The following is a 17,333-nucleotide window of genomic DNA, read 5'->3' as shown; positions in this document are numbered from 1 at the left end:
ACGCTTCTCTGATACTCAAGGATGAGAGGAGCGAAGAGCACAGATGAAATCAAAACAAAAACAAACCAACTTTATTTAGCATGTTCATTCCTGCTGTGAGGATTAGACACTGATAATAATGCATGAGGTTTGCTAGATGCATTGTATTGGATTGTAGTGCATTTCTTTTTCTTTTTAAGTAACTTACATTTTTATATTTTAATATATATGTTACAGCGAGTGTCATGGCGGATCCCCAAATCCACGTTATTTTCATGGATAATACTGTTTAGTTTTAGCTTTTTAGGCAAAAATGTACTTGTTTAGGCTTCAAATATGCAATTTGTTAATAAAGATAACGTCTATTTGAAAATCTGCTTTGACGTTTTCTAAAATGTGAGCACCAGGGCGTCAGCAGCCATTCAGCACTTATGAACCTCCCGAGAGCAGCCTTACCTCATCCATGTCTCGGTCTGGAATTTGCTACTGGCTCTGATGTCTCTATAGTGGTTAAACATGAGATATAATTTGTTTTGGGTAAATCTGATGGCCAGTCTTTGGTCTCATTAATCTATTATTTGTTTCAGAGCAAATAGTTTTGGCTAAGGGGCAAAATCTCATCACGTTATATTTGATTGAAATGTAATCATGTAAATCAGAGCACTGCCTTTGTACTTTTGACTGAATTGCCAAGCAACTTTTGTTATTCATAAATATTATTATTTAATAAATAATGTTTTATATAAATAATAGTATTGTTTAATACTAATATTTAGTATTAGAAAACAATGGTGACAAGAGACTTGTGTTTTTATGAGTAAGTCAGTGGTTTTAGACTTTGACATTGAAAGACTTTTATATTGAAAGAGGCTGAAACAGGGTTGTAAACCAGGAAGTTATTTTTACTTTCAACAAGACCTTGTAACACGCAACCAACAAATGCATTGAGCAGCGCTGTCATCAGAAATCATCCTTAACAGATGAAAGGCTTTTATGACAAAGATATCGCTTTCCTCATTTAAACTAATGATTCATTGTGAATATGAGATTGAGCTGAAGAATGAATTCTGTATCAGATGCAGGTAATCACACTCGCTCAGTCAATCTCTTTCTCATAATACTGTCCTTCACATTATACATTGAGCTTCTAATACAGTAATTCAATAAGCTTTTAAAGAAATAACTCAATTTTCCATCATTTCTAGTTCTAAAGTGACAATTTCGAATTAGTAATGCTGTGATTGCCTACGGCCAAATCAGAGCTGTGCTGATATACAGCCATATTGCACGGCTACTGGTATGATATTGCTCATATACTGTCTTTTTTCGTATTTTGTTGGTACTTGTAGTGGCAGGGGAAAATGTCAACTTTAACTACACAGTGCTTTACTGTTATAAGATTTGATCCTGGCAAAAATATTTGAAAGATAATTTGAGGAAATGTCACATGCTTGGCTAAAATGTACCACACAGTATTCGTCACAGAAAAGCAGTTTTGCAGCTCAATGTTCTTCTGATTACCAGAGTATTCTCTCTGGAAATGCATTGCGAGTGGCCATGCATCTTAGATGACGTCTTTATTTTCTTTTCACCGAAAGTTCTGGAAAACACACTTATTTCCTTTCCGACATGGGTGTCTTTTTCTCCAAAAGCCTCCACTTGCAACAGTTCGCTGGGAAAGATTAGTGTTATCGTTCTTGTAATGCGTGGCCGTCACATCGGCCGATAGGTATCGCCCTGCACTGTCTGTGGCTCAGGGTGTGTTTCTGCATTGATTTCCTCCAGAGTGGATGGCCTGGCTCCTTCCTCCCTTTTTCCCCTCAGCCAGTCAGAGAGACTCAACACACACTTCCCCTTTTGCTTGATGTTAATCTTCTTAATTGAGTATGTGAGCCAGCCTCTGAGAGACTGAGATACGGGGAAAGAGGCAGGGAGGGATGGGGAATTGATTATGTGTGCCGATGCTTTCTCACAGCGGGACGTATACCCATCCTAGGCGTATCCCTGACTTCTGTGGTCTTTTGAACTACTTTGTGTACATTTCAAAGATAAAAGCAGAGATTTCTTGAAAATGCACAGCTGAAATTTGGTTGATTTATTTATTAGAATAACTCTTACTGTGACTGTATGAATAGTCTGACAGGTCTTTGTAATCCCTGGATGATGTAATAATTCCACCAGCATTATGTTAGCAGCTCTGTTGCTTTATTTAATCAATATGGTTCTCTTGGCCTCATGAATAAAGGGTCTCATTCCTCCTCTGCCCCTGGAGAGGCATCTGTCGGCACTGTGATGAATCGAAAAGCCTCATTAATAGGTCTGTACGAAGAATGTGTTTCGAGGGTTGGCTGACCTGCCTGTCACTCAGAAGGTCTTCCTGCTCTTTTTTGGCTGATGGCCCCCGATGGGAGGGCCACTCACAGTTCATGTGAAGACTGAGTAGACTGTCTAATTACAGGCTGGCTCTCCTTCACTGCAATCACCTTTTGGGAAAAGAAGTAAACAGTGAAAGCAAGGCAAGATAAATATGAAATTTGTTTTATTTTATTTTACTCTCCCGAGTGCCTCATTCTAAAGATGCAAACTTTATAGGTGCAATTTTAGCAATCAGATAAAAAATATAAATTATGGACCTTCTATTGATGCTGAATAGGTTTTTATTTTATTTTATTATATTTTATTCTGCTCTCTGGAGTGCTTCATTCTAATGATTCAACCGATGTAGGTGTAGGTAAAAAAAAAAAAAAAAGATATATATATATATATATATATATATATATATATATATATATATATATATATATATATCAGCTGATAAATGATATTATTTACTTATTATATATTATATTTACATGCTCATTTTCTGAACATTTAGATTATATTTGCATCATCTAACACTCACTTTTGTTCTCAAAACTTAAAAAATAGTTGTTTAATAACACCGTTAAATTTAATCTTAAGCAAATCTCAAAATGAACATATAATATATATTTTCATACTGTAATTTTTAAGTTGTGATGGCTAAAGTAACATTTAAAACAATTTTAATTAATTGAAAGAAAGTAGAATTTAATATCAGCCATTTATCAGTTTATTAGTCATAGCTGGGACTGGGCTATTAATCAAATTCTATTTTCAATTACAGTTTTGTAATTATATAAAACAATATTATTTTAGATTAAAGGATTAAACTAATGCTTTGTCTACTGTTGTAAATCCAGCACACTTTTATTTTGAAAATCCCAAATTCATTTTTATACTCTTCAAATGCCCAAATAATTTTTAGATAGTAAAAATAATTACAAATAATTAATTAAATATATAGAAATAATAAATAAAAATAAACTATAGTAAAATAACATAGTGAGATCTTGTGTATTCTGTTCTAATTTATTATTTAAGTTTTTTGTTTTGAATATATACTAATAATTTTTTACTTTTAATTTTTAATAAATAAAAATAAACATACTAAAATAACGTAGTGAGATCTTTTGTATTCTGATCTAATTTATTTATTATTATTTTATATATGGGTCAGTAACAGAAAAGGTGTAATACTGCTTTAAATTGCTTTCCAAAAAAGTATTTAAAAAGTTTTCTGTTTAATTTAATTACATTTTTGTTTTTGTTTTTTTGAGCAAAAAATAAATATCATACATTAGACACCCACTAAAATGTAATTTAGTGTAACAATCTTGTCAGGTATATTTACAACTAAAATCTATTTATGACATATTAAAAGACAAATTACTTCCACCCCAAATACTAATTAGTTGTAATTCTACATTTTTTTAAATTTGCCACTATCCTAGATTTTGCCCATTTGTCAGTAGGATTTTTTTTACTCATTTACATAAAACAAATAAAATTTAATATGCTCACTTATTCTTTTATATATTTTAATATGTACGAGTCAGAATAAGCACGTTGTTTGAATTTTTACATAAATGTTGTGTTACATTCAAAGACAATGTAACATTATTTCAACCAAATGGCATTTTATTTTGACATTTTATTCTCCAAAAATTGATTTGAAACCTTAAAAGTAGACACTTTACTTACATTTAGTGTGCATTCTATTGACATAAAATCACTTTTGTAATTTTTTTTTTTTTTTGACATCTTTGACCAATATACAGTACTATTCATTTTTTATTATCGTGAAAATAATTACTCTCTTTTTATTATCAGGCAGAATTTTACAGATCCACACTTAATTCTGATTTGAACAGTTATATATTTTTTGTAAAATAACTGCTTAACTATATATTTCACATTTCGGTGCTGTGCACCTCTTTTATGACTTGGTGGTCTTTCTCTTTTTATATCAATTCATGATAGAAAAGTTAATTTGATAATCAGAAGAACAAAGAGTGCGATGAAAGAAGACTTTACATAGAAGAAAACGTTACAACTACTAACAATAGTTTGGATAGCAGATGAATGTAATGTTGTTGGAGTGTTAGTCTTGTGGTTAGACCATTTGTTTTCTGTGTTGATTTTTTATTTAATTTTTTTAGCAGAAGCCGTAGGCTAATCTACAAGATAAAACACTTTACGTTTTCCGTTCCATATGCTTGTACTCGTTCTCTCAGCGGAGATAAAGATAGCACACAAGGACCAAAGCTCAAGTGTCTGCAGTCTGCCAGAAATCCCAAATCATTAGCCGTGTTGTGACAGCTCTGAAGCTGGATAAAAGCTTCCAGAAGTTCCACACACTGTCTGTTTCGGTAAACGTTCTCTCACGTTAGCACCATGTCATATGGGACACTAAAAAATAGAGTCTGTCCTCTGGAAATGAAATCTTCTCACATGCTCATCTGCAGAGCGCTGGAGGTTTGAAATATGATAGCAAGGTCATCAGTACATCGGCCACTTCCAGTGTGTGCGACTCCGGCTGCAAACGGCAGCCCAAGGTCGAACTCTTAACTGTCATACTTCACTGTCAACACTGCGTATTATACAGGGACTGCCCCCCGCAGAGAAAAAGTGAGAGAGAGGGATAGAAGGAAAATAGAAATGTCTAATCGAAGAAGGTCAGAGCTGTCAGCAAATGGAGCCTCTGCTGGCTGTCATGTCGGCTGCATTCTGTTTGGGAGATGAATGGGAGTGATGGGCACTGTCACTGATAAACTGCTCGCGGGACGGCCGTATGTTATATATAGACCCTATTCATGATGTTTGTGTTTGTAAATGTCTTTGTGAGCATGTACACTACCATTCAAAAGTTGGTAAGAATGAAGTCTCTTATACACAACAATTCTGCATTTATTTGGTCAAAAATAAACAATGTTCAGGCATTATAAAACTATGGAAAATTATGGAATTTAATTATTAAATGTAAGTATTTTCAGGTCTGGAAAAGTATGGAAGAAGCAAACAGTATGTAAAAATATTTGTGTTTCCAGACTTTTGCACATATTTAGTTGTTTTTTTTTTTTTTTAAGGAAAATTAAGAATTTAATGAAAATAATTTTGTTGTAAAAGAAGTGTTTTCATGGCAGCTGTTTAGCGATTCTTTAAAGGGGTCATCAGATGCAAAACTCACTTGTTGTTTGAACATTAATGTGTGTTGGCAATTTGTGTACACAACCACCCTACAATGAGAAAAATCCATATAAATATTTTTTTTTAATCTTTAAAAGTAATATTCCCTTTTTAAATCAGGTCATTCTCAGCTTCTTGTCATTGTGACGAAACACAGTTGATTGACATGAGCTTCTTACCTTAGACCCTCCCCGAGCTAAAACAGTCGATCGCCATTGTGTGACTCAGGTGCAGAGGAAGACTCTAATTAAGCGATTGAGGTGTTCTGTCACTTTTAAAAGGAAAGCGCCGATCCTGATCTACATATGCATCTGTGTTCGTGTGAATCATTCCTGATGCAGCTTCACCCACAGCAGAAGTGAGTATAAGGGTTTTTTATGCATCTTTGCAAATGGCCTTTCTTAATAATGCGCTTGTTGGCAAGTTTCACCGATAAATGCAGCTAAACACGGCTAAATGTGGCTAAAGTAAACATTACAGCTGGTAATCCCACAGCAGAGAGGGGCGGGGCAAGCAGAGCTCATTTGCATTTAAAGGGCCCATGCAATAAAATGAGCTGATATTTTGCAGAGCTGATTTTGACAAGGTAAAAGGGTGTTTTTTACACTACTATTGAGAATTTTTAACCAAAGTATATTATAGACTTTTCATTGAACCCTAAAGAATCATATGAACTTGTGGAAAATGGGCATCCGATGACACCTTTAATGATTGTCAAATTTTTCACAATGCGAAATGTAGGTTATAAGTATTTGGGATTTCTTCTCACTATATTTGCAAAATTTAAACATATACAGACTTTTATGTGTGCAAAAAAAAATCATTCAACTTAGCATGTAGGATCAAGCAAACTGGTCCACCTATTGTTTCTTGGCCATCACAGACTATACGTTAAAGAGACCTAGGGCCTTGAAATATGACATACTGCCCTAATGAAAGCCAAAAACTTTTTTTACAGTACAAGTCTTTTTTATAGACTTGAATTTTATGCCAAAATCTTATGCTATTTTGTGTCATGGTCTCTCCGCTGCCAAAGAGAATATGTTAAATTGGACATTAGGCCTTGATATTATCATATTAGACGTACTATCACAAGAAAAGCCGAATTTTGAGCAAGTAGATCTTAATTCATGTGCATCCAGGCTCTCGTTTTATTCATAGTAAGATGAAAGCACAAAGGAAATGGGTTATATAAAACTAGAAGACGTAATATGAAAGCATGCAAAAAATTCCAGTGCAGTGTAGTTTCTCGAGGGCACAAAAAAGATTTCTTGTGTGCAAGTCTGTATTTTTTCATTTTTATTTTAGGGGCTCCTATCAATGACAAAAGCCCTGATCAAATAAAAAATATTTACAGATGATTGTACTATATACCAAACATAAAGCTTTATATGATAATGCTTTATGAACCATTTATGTTAAATATGGTCTGAAAATCTACTTAGAGGTTGGAAATTTGACCCTGAATACAGAAAAAACATTAAAATTCTGAAATATTATTACAAATTAAAAATATATATATTTTTTCTATTTGAATATATTTATTTAATGTCATTTATTCTTGTGGTGGTAAAGCTGAATTTTCAGTATTATTACTCCAGTCTTAAAGGGACAGTATACCACTAAATTAAAATGCTGCCATTAATTACTCACCCTCATGTTGTTCCAAACCTGTAAGACCTTCAAGAACACTAATTAAGATATTTTAATGAAATCCAGGAGCTTTCTGACCCTGCATAGACAGCAGCACAACTGACACGTCTGAGGCCCAGAAAGGTAGTAAGAACATTATTAAATTAGTTAATGTGACATCAGTTGTTCAACTGTAATGTTCTGAAACTACTGTACGAGAATACTTTTTTGTGTGCAAAGAAAACAAAAATAATGACTTTATTCAACAATTTCTTCTCTTCGGTGTCAAACAACAACAGTTAAGCCGTAGCACATTTGAATTCTACGCCAGAATCCCATTGCTGTCTGTGGTGGGTCAGAAAGCTCAAGAATTTCATCAAAAATATCTTAATTTGTGTTCCAAAGAGGAATGAAGGTCTTACAGGTTTGGGTGATGGTGAGTAATTAATGACAGAATTTTCACTTTTGGGTAAACTATCTCTTTAAGTGGCACATGATCCCTCAGAAAATATGCTTATTTTGGCTTATTTGCCATTGCTTTCAGCTCTCAGTAAGCGTGTAGTACTTTCAGGTTCGTTTAACACACTTTACCATGTTTAAATCAATTTGGCAGATTTTCCGTTAAAATCAGAGCAGAAAACTGAGCAAAGAAAAGTCTGGCCTTAGATAAACAGCAGTGTCTAAGAAAGTCCTGAACCTTTTTACTATCGAACCATATGTGTCTGCTTCCTTGCAGGAGGTTAAAACCTCACAGTAAGTATTGTGATGTGACAGAGACCTCAAGATGTAGATCAGAGGATGTGACTGTTAGGGTGAAATATGGAATTGACATCACCATTAGGAGCAAACGCAATCATACAGTATATGACATAAACCGTGTCCCAGAGGGTTGTGGATCCACTCTTAGACATACTGTGAGGAGTTGTGCCTCACAGAGCAGCTGTTTGTCTTTTGCCCTCTTCTTTAAATCTCTTTTATGATCATTTTACCGCATCAGGAGACGTGGGAGAGCTCTGTGAATCATATCCACCGCAGCACAATGACAGTCACCCACATACACACTCCCTCGGCAGTTTTTGTGAGGGAGAAGGAATAAGACATAGAGAGAGAGAGAGAGAGCGGGATGGGTAAAAACCTCATTCATCTTCGACCATGAGAGCTGACAGCTGTGAGCAGCAGTATGAGAACACCTGCAGATGGTCGAAAAGGAGGGAGGGAGTCTGGATGGGGAGGATTGGTGAATTATTTCAAAATGATGAAGGCCACTGAAGACATATTCGGTTTCCTTTGTCACCAAATGATTGATTCGTTGACTCTTTGGTGACACTGTCTGCTAAAATATTCAAGTCGACGACTTTCGTGGAAGGGCACGGAAAAGTGCTGCCAGTACTGTCCTGCTGAAAATCTCGATTAAACCAGGTGGAACAACCTGGTATAAGCTGGTTTAAGATAGTCTAACTGTTCCCTAAGCTTGACCCCTTTTTTTTATTGTCCATAGAATGGTAGTCAGTGGGCCCCAATGTTCTTTAGTTCTGTTTTCAACAGAAGAAAGAAACTCATACGGGTTTGGAACAACTTGTGGGTGAGTAAATAATAACAGAATTAAATTTTTCTGTGAACTATCCTTTTAAGCTGGTATTTACTTGGTTTGGTAAAGCTCTACTTCTAGACTGACATACTGACAAGTGGCCAAAACACATTTAAAAAACATAAGAAAATAACATCTTGACCAGGCTTGGAAAATAGCATACCTTGGTAAAATGTGTTAAATGAAGTTGAAAGTACTTCACGCTTACTGACAGCAAAAAGCATCAGCGAATATGCCAAAATATTTAAAGTGGTCATCGGATGCCCATTTTCCACAAGTTCATATGATTCTATAGGGTCTTAATGAAAAGTCTATAATATACTTTGGTTAAAAATTCTCAATAGTAGTTTAAAAAGACACCTTTTACCTTGTCAAAATCAGCTCTGCAAAACAACTCATTTTACTGCATGGTCCCTTTAAATGCAAATGAGCTCTGCTCGCCCCGCCCCTCTCTGATGTAGGATTATGAGATGTAATGTTTACTTTAGCCGTGTTTAGCAGTGAAACTTGCCAATAAGTACATTATTAAGGAAGGCCGTTTGCAAAGATGCATAAACCTTTGGTAAATATGAGCAAAGGCAGCTGTGAAAATAAGTCTGCGTCATTTATCCTTTTGATCTTTCATTCAAAAAATTCACAAAATACTAACCTTTCATTGAGACAAAACAATTGAAAGTGCGAGGGAAATCTCATTATAAAATAAATGTTTTTCTCTAGTTCACGTTGGCCGAAAATATTAGCACCCAGTTAATGCAACATCCCTTTCCTGAGATAACAGCGTTGAGTTTTCGCCTATTATGCCTGATGAGTTTGGAGAACACCTGACAAGAGATCAGAGACCATTCATTCATACCGAATCTCTCCAGATCCTTCAGATTCCCAGCCTAATGCTGGCGATTCTTTTATTCAGTTCACCCCACTCATTTTCTAAAGGGTTCAGGTTAAGGAATTGGGACGGCCATGGCATAAACTTCATTTTGTGCTCAATGACACATTTGTGTTGATTTTGATGTTTGTTTTGGATCATTGTCCTAAAGGAAGATCCAACCACGGCACATTATAAGATTTCTAACTGAGACAGTCAGATTAAGATTTTTATCTGTTGGTCTTTGATAGAATCCATGCAGGAACAAAATGTTCTGTTTGGTTAGATCACAAAATGTATCTGAACAAGATGTCCAAGACCTCCATCAGAAAAGTAGGTCCACAACATTAAAGATCCAGCAGTATATAGCCGTCGGCATGAGGTACTTTTTATCCATCTGGTGGGTTTGCTGCCAAAAAGCTCTTTTTAGTTTCATCTGACCATAGAAGCCAGTCCTGTTTGAAGTTCCAGTTGTGTCTGACAGCTGAATAAGATGGAGTTTCTTTTTGGATGACCGAGGAGGATTTTTCTTGAAACTCTCCTGAACAACATGTGGTGATATAGGGGCTGTTTGGTAATTTTTTTTAAGTTTTTTCTGACATCAAGACTCAGCTAATCTCTGCAATCTTCAGTTGCGATCCTTGGAGAGTCATTGGCCAATCAAACTCTCCCCCATAGCGTGCATTAGGAAAATATAGACACACATTCTCCTTCAGGCAGATTTGTAACATCTTTAGTTGATTGGAACTTCTTAATTATTGCCCTGATGATGGAAATTAGGATTTTTAATTATTTTCTTACAGCCACTTTCTATTTTGTGAAGCTCAACATACTTGTTCTCCACATCAGAACTATATTCTTTGGTTTTACTCCTTGTGATGGCCTTTGTGTTCCTCATATTCATAATCTTGAGGAACAAGACATCATAACTGGACAATTTCATGCTCCTAGTCACTTTGGTGTGCTAAAAATGTAAATGTGAATGGGAATATACTTTAGAGCTACTTGAATTTCTAGGGGTGCCAATAATTGTTGCCAACATGCATTGGAGAAAAAACATGTATTTCATAATGTGAGTTTCCCCCCACTCTCAATTGTTTTACTTCAATGGAAGTTTGGAATTGTGTGAATTTTTTGAATGAAAGATCGAAAGGATAAAAGATAAAAGATGCAGATTTATTTTCACATTTGCCAAGGGTGCCAATATTAGTGGAGGGCACTGTAAATAAATTTTCAAAAGTTTCAGACATACAGAATTTTCTTTTTTGGGTGAACTATCCCTTTAAGCTGGTGTTTACTTGGTTTGGCTGGTTGGTCCAGACTGGCATATTGACAAATGGCCAAAACATAAGAAAGGAACATCTTTGCAGGCTTGGAAACAAGCTAACAACCTTTGGTTTCAGCTGCTTCTACAGCATGGTATAAAAGTCATATCCATTACATTTTTCATATTTCAATCTGGTCTCATCACAAACTTTTAATTATTTTTAAGGCTAACCAGTTATTGGAAACCTATGACTCATACTATATTTGAGACAAATAGAAACAAAACTATTTCAAATCAATAATAATTGGCACCTCTTTCAGCAGTCCAATTTTTTTTTTCATTTGAATCTGTCGAGATTCAAAATTCATCCTTGGAAGAGACAACAGATTACTTTCAAGTGAACAAGCGTATGTTTCAAATGTGTTACACAGCATGTAAACAGCAGTGGGAACAGAATGTTCTGTTAGGTTAGATCACAAAATGACAATTCTCTCGTCTTCTCATCTGTTGTTTTCCATAGAACAAAATTAATACCAACTGAGGCTGTCATGCTGCAAAATAGTAAACTCATGAAAGTAGTCTATATCATTTCTGACCCTGGACCACAAAACCAGCCTAACGTAGCACTGGTATATTTGTAGCAATAGCCAAAAACATGTATGGGTCAAAATTATCATTTTTCTTTTTATGCCAAAAATCATAGTATAATGGATAGTAAGTAAAGACTATGTTCCATGAAGATACTTTGTAAATATCCTAACGTAAATATATCAAAACTTAATTTTTGCTTAGTAATATGTATTTCTAAGAACTTAATTTAGACAACTTTAAAGATATTTTCTCAATATTTAGTTTTTTTGCACTCTCAGATTTCAGATTTTCAAATAGTTTTATCTTGGTCAAATATTGTCCTATTATAACATACTCTCAAATCAATGGTAAGAATATTTATTTAGCTTTCAGATGATGTACAAATCTCAATTTCAAAAAATTGACCCTTATGGCTGGTTGGTCCAAGGTCACATTTGTGCATTATATGCCAAGTCCTCTGAAGCCATACAATGCTGCATATTCAACCTGACAAATCTATTGGTTCTTGTGTGAGTCAACTATAAGGTTAACTTGTACTAATTATTGAGTTTGTGACAACATGACACTACACTTGAGACTAAATTAATTTATTTTAGATCTACAGTTCTACATATAGTTTATGCCATGAGATCCGTTTCTCCCTATGCTTGCAGTAACAGAAAACTCAAGCGCTGTTGTGTTTATGCCGAACTTATTTGGTGTTTGCAGAATTGTACACTAGTCTCAGTGGGTCTTGCCACATTGCCCCATTTGTCACAGCTGTCACCATTAGCCCACCTCAGCAAACGGGCAAAAACTGCAGTCTTTCCACGTTCACAAGCATCAGCCAGGTTGACTCCACTCATAGAGGTTACCAGAAGGTTAATCACCAGGAACAATATTGAACATGCTGTTGACATTCTAATTAGTTGTAGTTTACTCTACACTAGATATGCAATTAATATGGCAAGGCACAAGCAATAAGGTCACCTTTTATATGGAAATACATCGCATTTTCTGGGTTACAGCGGTGAGATGTCTGCGATTGTTGTTATGGTAATAAAGTATTGAATGTTGAACGATCGAACGAGGGAGTAATGTAAGTTTAGCTGTCTTCCATAATGGATTTCGTAAAGGATGTTGTGACATACTCTACATACTAATCTCCAGACATCATCTTTAATAAATCATTCAAACGGCTTCCTTATGTGTTTAAAATACAAGGCCTGACAGACTGTCCATTGATTGTGGTAATATGCCAAATGGAAGGATTGTCAGGAAGTCCCTCCCAAACTAAATGCTTCAGATGGAGCCTGAATCTCAGTCTCTGAGAAGAGATATTAATCTTCTATAACAGGCAGACACTCCTTTACCAGACATGGAGTTACATCGCCGATGACTTGGAGAATAGCGGTCATTTTGCTAAGCAAGCCTGACCTTCAATTTGGCTGTACAAGAACAAGCCTACTGTAGTTGGATTTATATTGGATATCAAGGCTTTCTGATCCAAGTGATATCTGGTAAACTGACAGTTCTATTACAGTACATAATTCAGAAACACTATGTTCCAGTGCACTGACTGTGGCAAAGACTTATCTTGACTTCTTATGCGAAGACTGTCAAACACATTTAAAGTCCACTGAAGTGGTTATTGTGTTTCTTTTGTGAAGGAGGCAAATTAATTCAACCTTCAAACGGTTTGTTACCCTGACGATTAGGAGGGAAAATGTTCGTGGTGTGTGAATGATAGAGTGGCATCTTTGGGCTGTGAGAAAGTGAATTATTTTGGAGATATGCTGAAATTCTCCTCATTACTCTTTAAATCCTGTGTAATTTTTTTTTTTTTTTTATTGAGCTTGTTTACATCTGGTAATAAAATTTGTGTTATCTGTGTAAAAAAGGTGAGTTAACAGATTTAATAAGTCTGAATCACTGCCTTGCATGAATTACAACACAAACAGAGAGTGGATAATTTTTCATATATGAGTAAAATAGACCTTATAACTAAATTATACCTAAATTAACAGAAAATAATTAAATCATGACCTGTTGAGTTGGAATTTATTAGATTTTAATCACAAACTCTGCAATGATATGATATAAATCAAGGCTTTTACCTGTATATCAGATTTATAAGGTAGAAGTTACATATTGTATGTTGTAGTTGCCACACAGTAGGCCTGATGTGGAGGTTTCTTTAACTTGATACCTTTTAAAAACAATTATATTCTGACCACTTGTAATCAGGGAAATGCATATTGCTAATCTGCAAAAAAAGCACAAAATAAGCTTTTAAAAGGTTTTAAACCACTTTTGAGTAATTTGATTTCACAATAACAATATATATCACAATATAGTTATTTTTTTTATTTAAAACAAGTCATTATGATATCAACATTTTTCATGTCATAGAAATTTCAAATTTCTTGTTGCCAGTGTCAATATCACAAAAAATATAATAGCCTAAATAAAATAAAAAAATACACTCAGGCTCACTGTAAAAAAAAAAGAAAACAGAAATTTGTTTCACAGTGTAAAATAAATATGTATTTATTCTATTTAAGTTACAATATGTGAATTAGTCAAGAGCAGTGACAGATTTTCTCTCTTTTGTTGTTTGATTAATATGAATGACTGCTGTCACTTTAAGAGCTGCCCACATTCAATATATGACATATCGTTTTCTTTCTCAGCTGTTTGCTTTCAATTAAAGAGCAGGTTATATGTTTTTTTTAAAGTGTCCTAATATTGTGTTAGAGTCTCCTACTACAGGTTTAAATGCATCTAAGGTCACAAAACATTTTCTCAGAACATGCACATTTTTCAATGATTTCAAAACGGTTTGTTTGAAGCAGCTTTAAGTATAATATATGTAAACCCCCTCCCTTCCATAAGCCTACTCTGCTCTGATTGGTCAGCTGGCCAAGCCTTTTGTGATTGCCACAGAGAGGAGTACTTGAGCAAGTTAGCGAGCGCTACCATCTGTGTTGCCAAGTCAGTGGGTTAAAGCGACCCCAAAAACCTCATATTTAGCCCCTGGAATGTGAATTTACCAGGGGAACCCTGACAAAAAGTGTGTATTTTACACCCGGGAGTGCAATTTTTAATAGGGGACCCCCTCGAAAAGCAATTGGGCTAGTTTTGAGTAGCAATTAAGTGGGTTTTGTTGTAAAAACCTGGCAACCCTGATGCATCTTTACATAAAACAATAGTGTGTTCACAGCAAATGATTAGAACTATTTCATTAAGACCTAATTTTTCATGGAAACCTATAGCTGCACTAGGTATACATCACATATTAGCACAAAAAATAGATAATTTGAGCACTCACTTGAAAATGTACACATACCATATCAATTGTATTTACAGGTTGTGGTTGGGAGACGCTTGTTAGTCCATATAAAGAAGATTAGAAGCCAAAGAAGATAAAAATCAAGATTAGAGAAGCAGTCTTCTGTAAAATGTCAAGCACATAACAAAAGGTTTGAATTGTATTGCTTTGGTATAGTGGAAAAAATCAGCAATGAAAACAAAACAAACTTGCTTTCACAGTGCAGAACACACTAACTACACTCTTAAAAATAAAGGTGCTGTACGATGCCATTGAAGAACCTTTTTTGTCTAAATGGTTACATAAAGAACCTTTAACATCTGAAGAACCTTTCTGGTTCACAAAAGATTGTTTGTGGTGAATATTTATGTGTAAGGCACTTTTTTGATTAACAACTTGCAGACTGTTTACATTGAAGGATAGCTACATTACAAATTGCAAAAAAGATATTTTTTGAAAACCCATATGACCAGCTCTTTAAAGACCAAAATTCCTGTATTTACGGGGATACTAGTAAAGACGTGCATTTTGACACATACAAATGTTTGTATTTACAGTACCTGTTCAAGGCCTATAAAGTGGCAAAAATAACTTAAAGTTGTTACAATAGTTCAATACTCCCACGCTTTATGAACACCGTCTTCACGTGCATGGCTCTCTGAGAGCACTGAGAAGTCTCTAAGACAGAAAAAATAGTTCTCTTTCACTACTGATTGGATTTCAATGGCTTATAATCGCTTGTTTTTTAACTGCAATGCTTAAAATCTGTGCAAACGATATATTTTTGTGACCAGTATATTGCCCACATCTGCTCCCATAGTATGTTTACACTAGCTTCACATAACCTGTGTGTTCAAAACAGATGTTAAAACCAGGTGTAAATGTGGTCTTAGATATTTTTTACACGTGAACATTTGCCCAGTCTACTGCAGGGACATCATGTGCACTTGTTGTGCCAATAATTAGGGTTCAAGTCAGGTAAAATGTTCAAAAACCTGTCTGCAGTGCTTTGTTCTGCACTCTCATGGCTGTGTTCATGGTCCCTGTGAAAGATGGAGGGCACATGTTTGAGTCAGGCTTTTGATCTATGGTTGCGGATGGCTTCTGCCCTGGGCATGGCCCTCATCCTTTTTTCCCTCTACGTGCTGCATGGGACAAGTTCTCTCCATTACTCCCTGATTTATCCATGTGAAAGCTGACACCTGGCTCAGAGGCACAGCTTCACACGGCTGTTAATGTGTGTGTTAGAGGTGAGCAAACCCCTGACAATGGTTCCAGCCCTATTGGGTTTCTTTTTAATTGGCTGAAATCGTGATGATCAAGTCTACGTGTGTATTTGTGTACTTTTGATGGATAGCAGGTGTGCCGTATGTGCTCTTTTTGGTTTTTGCCGCTCATCCAAGAGAAGGCATGAAATATTCAAGCGTTCGTCAACACTCTGGGCCACCTTATGCTCCCCTGGGGAGAGATGTGCGTGCTTCACAAGCCTCTCGTCATGTGTTGCTGACCTGTGACAGCGACAGTGAGCTCAGAGTGGAGGCAGGAACACTGAATAATGAGACAGAGCCGCTGATGTCATCTGAGTTTGTCATTGTGAGGATCTGTTGAGTTCAAAAACAGGCTCAATGCCACAAACCCTATGACACATGCGTCATGGAAATGTGACTGACATATATCATCGCTTTTATCTGTACAGCAGATTCTTATGATAGTTTAAACAACTTTAAATCATAGATAGGACATAAGCCATCAACTCTGTAGTTGCCTTAAGATAGGACTGGTATGTGTGTTAGTTTGGCTCTTTTTCTTTTATGGGGTCAATTTGTAATATAATATAACACAGTATTTGACTCTGGACCACAAAACCAGTCTTAAGTAGCACTGGCATATTTGTAGCAATAGCCAAAAATACATTGTACGGGTCAAAATGATCGATATTTCTTTTATGCCAAAAATCATTAGGATATTATGTAAATTTCCCACTGTAAATATATTAAAACTTAAATTTTGATTAGTAATTTCATTGCTAAGAACTTCATTTAGACAATTTAAGGCAATTTTCTTAGTATTTAGATTTTTCTAGTCTTATCCTAACAAACCAAACATCAGTGGAAGCTTATTTATTTAAAAAAATAAAAAAATAATATAATATATTCTATTCTATTCTATTCTATTCTATTCTATTCTATTCTATTATATTTTATTCTATTCTATTCTATTCTATTCTATTCTATTCTATTATATAATAATATAATATAATATAATAATATAATATAATATAATATATTCATTATTATATTTTATTATATTATTATATAATAATATAACATAATATAATATAATATAATAATGAATATATTGTATTCAATTATACTAGTTCCAGATCTAAACTTGTCTTAAACTATGAAAATCCATCATTAAAATATATGAATTCATTATTTATATTTAAAACTGAATTTAACTATAGAAGAAATTAATGCTTTTGTTTAGGTTGTAATAAATTGATCAAAAGTAAAAAATATATACAGTATATATACATATGTGACCCTGTACC

This window comes from Garra rufa, chromosome 13 (assembly GCF_049309525.1).
Source record: "Garra rufa chromosome 13, GarRuf1.0, whole genome shotgun sequence".
Classification (NCBI taxonomy): Eukaryota; Metazoa; Chordata; class Actinopteri; order Cypriniformes; family Cyprinidae; genus Garra; species Garra rufa.
Note: the sequence above shows the minus strand (reverse complement) of the source record.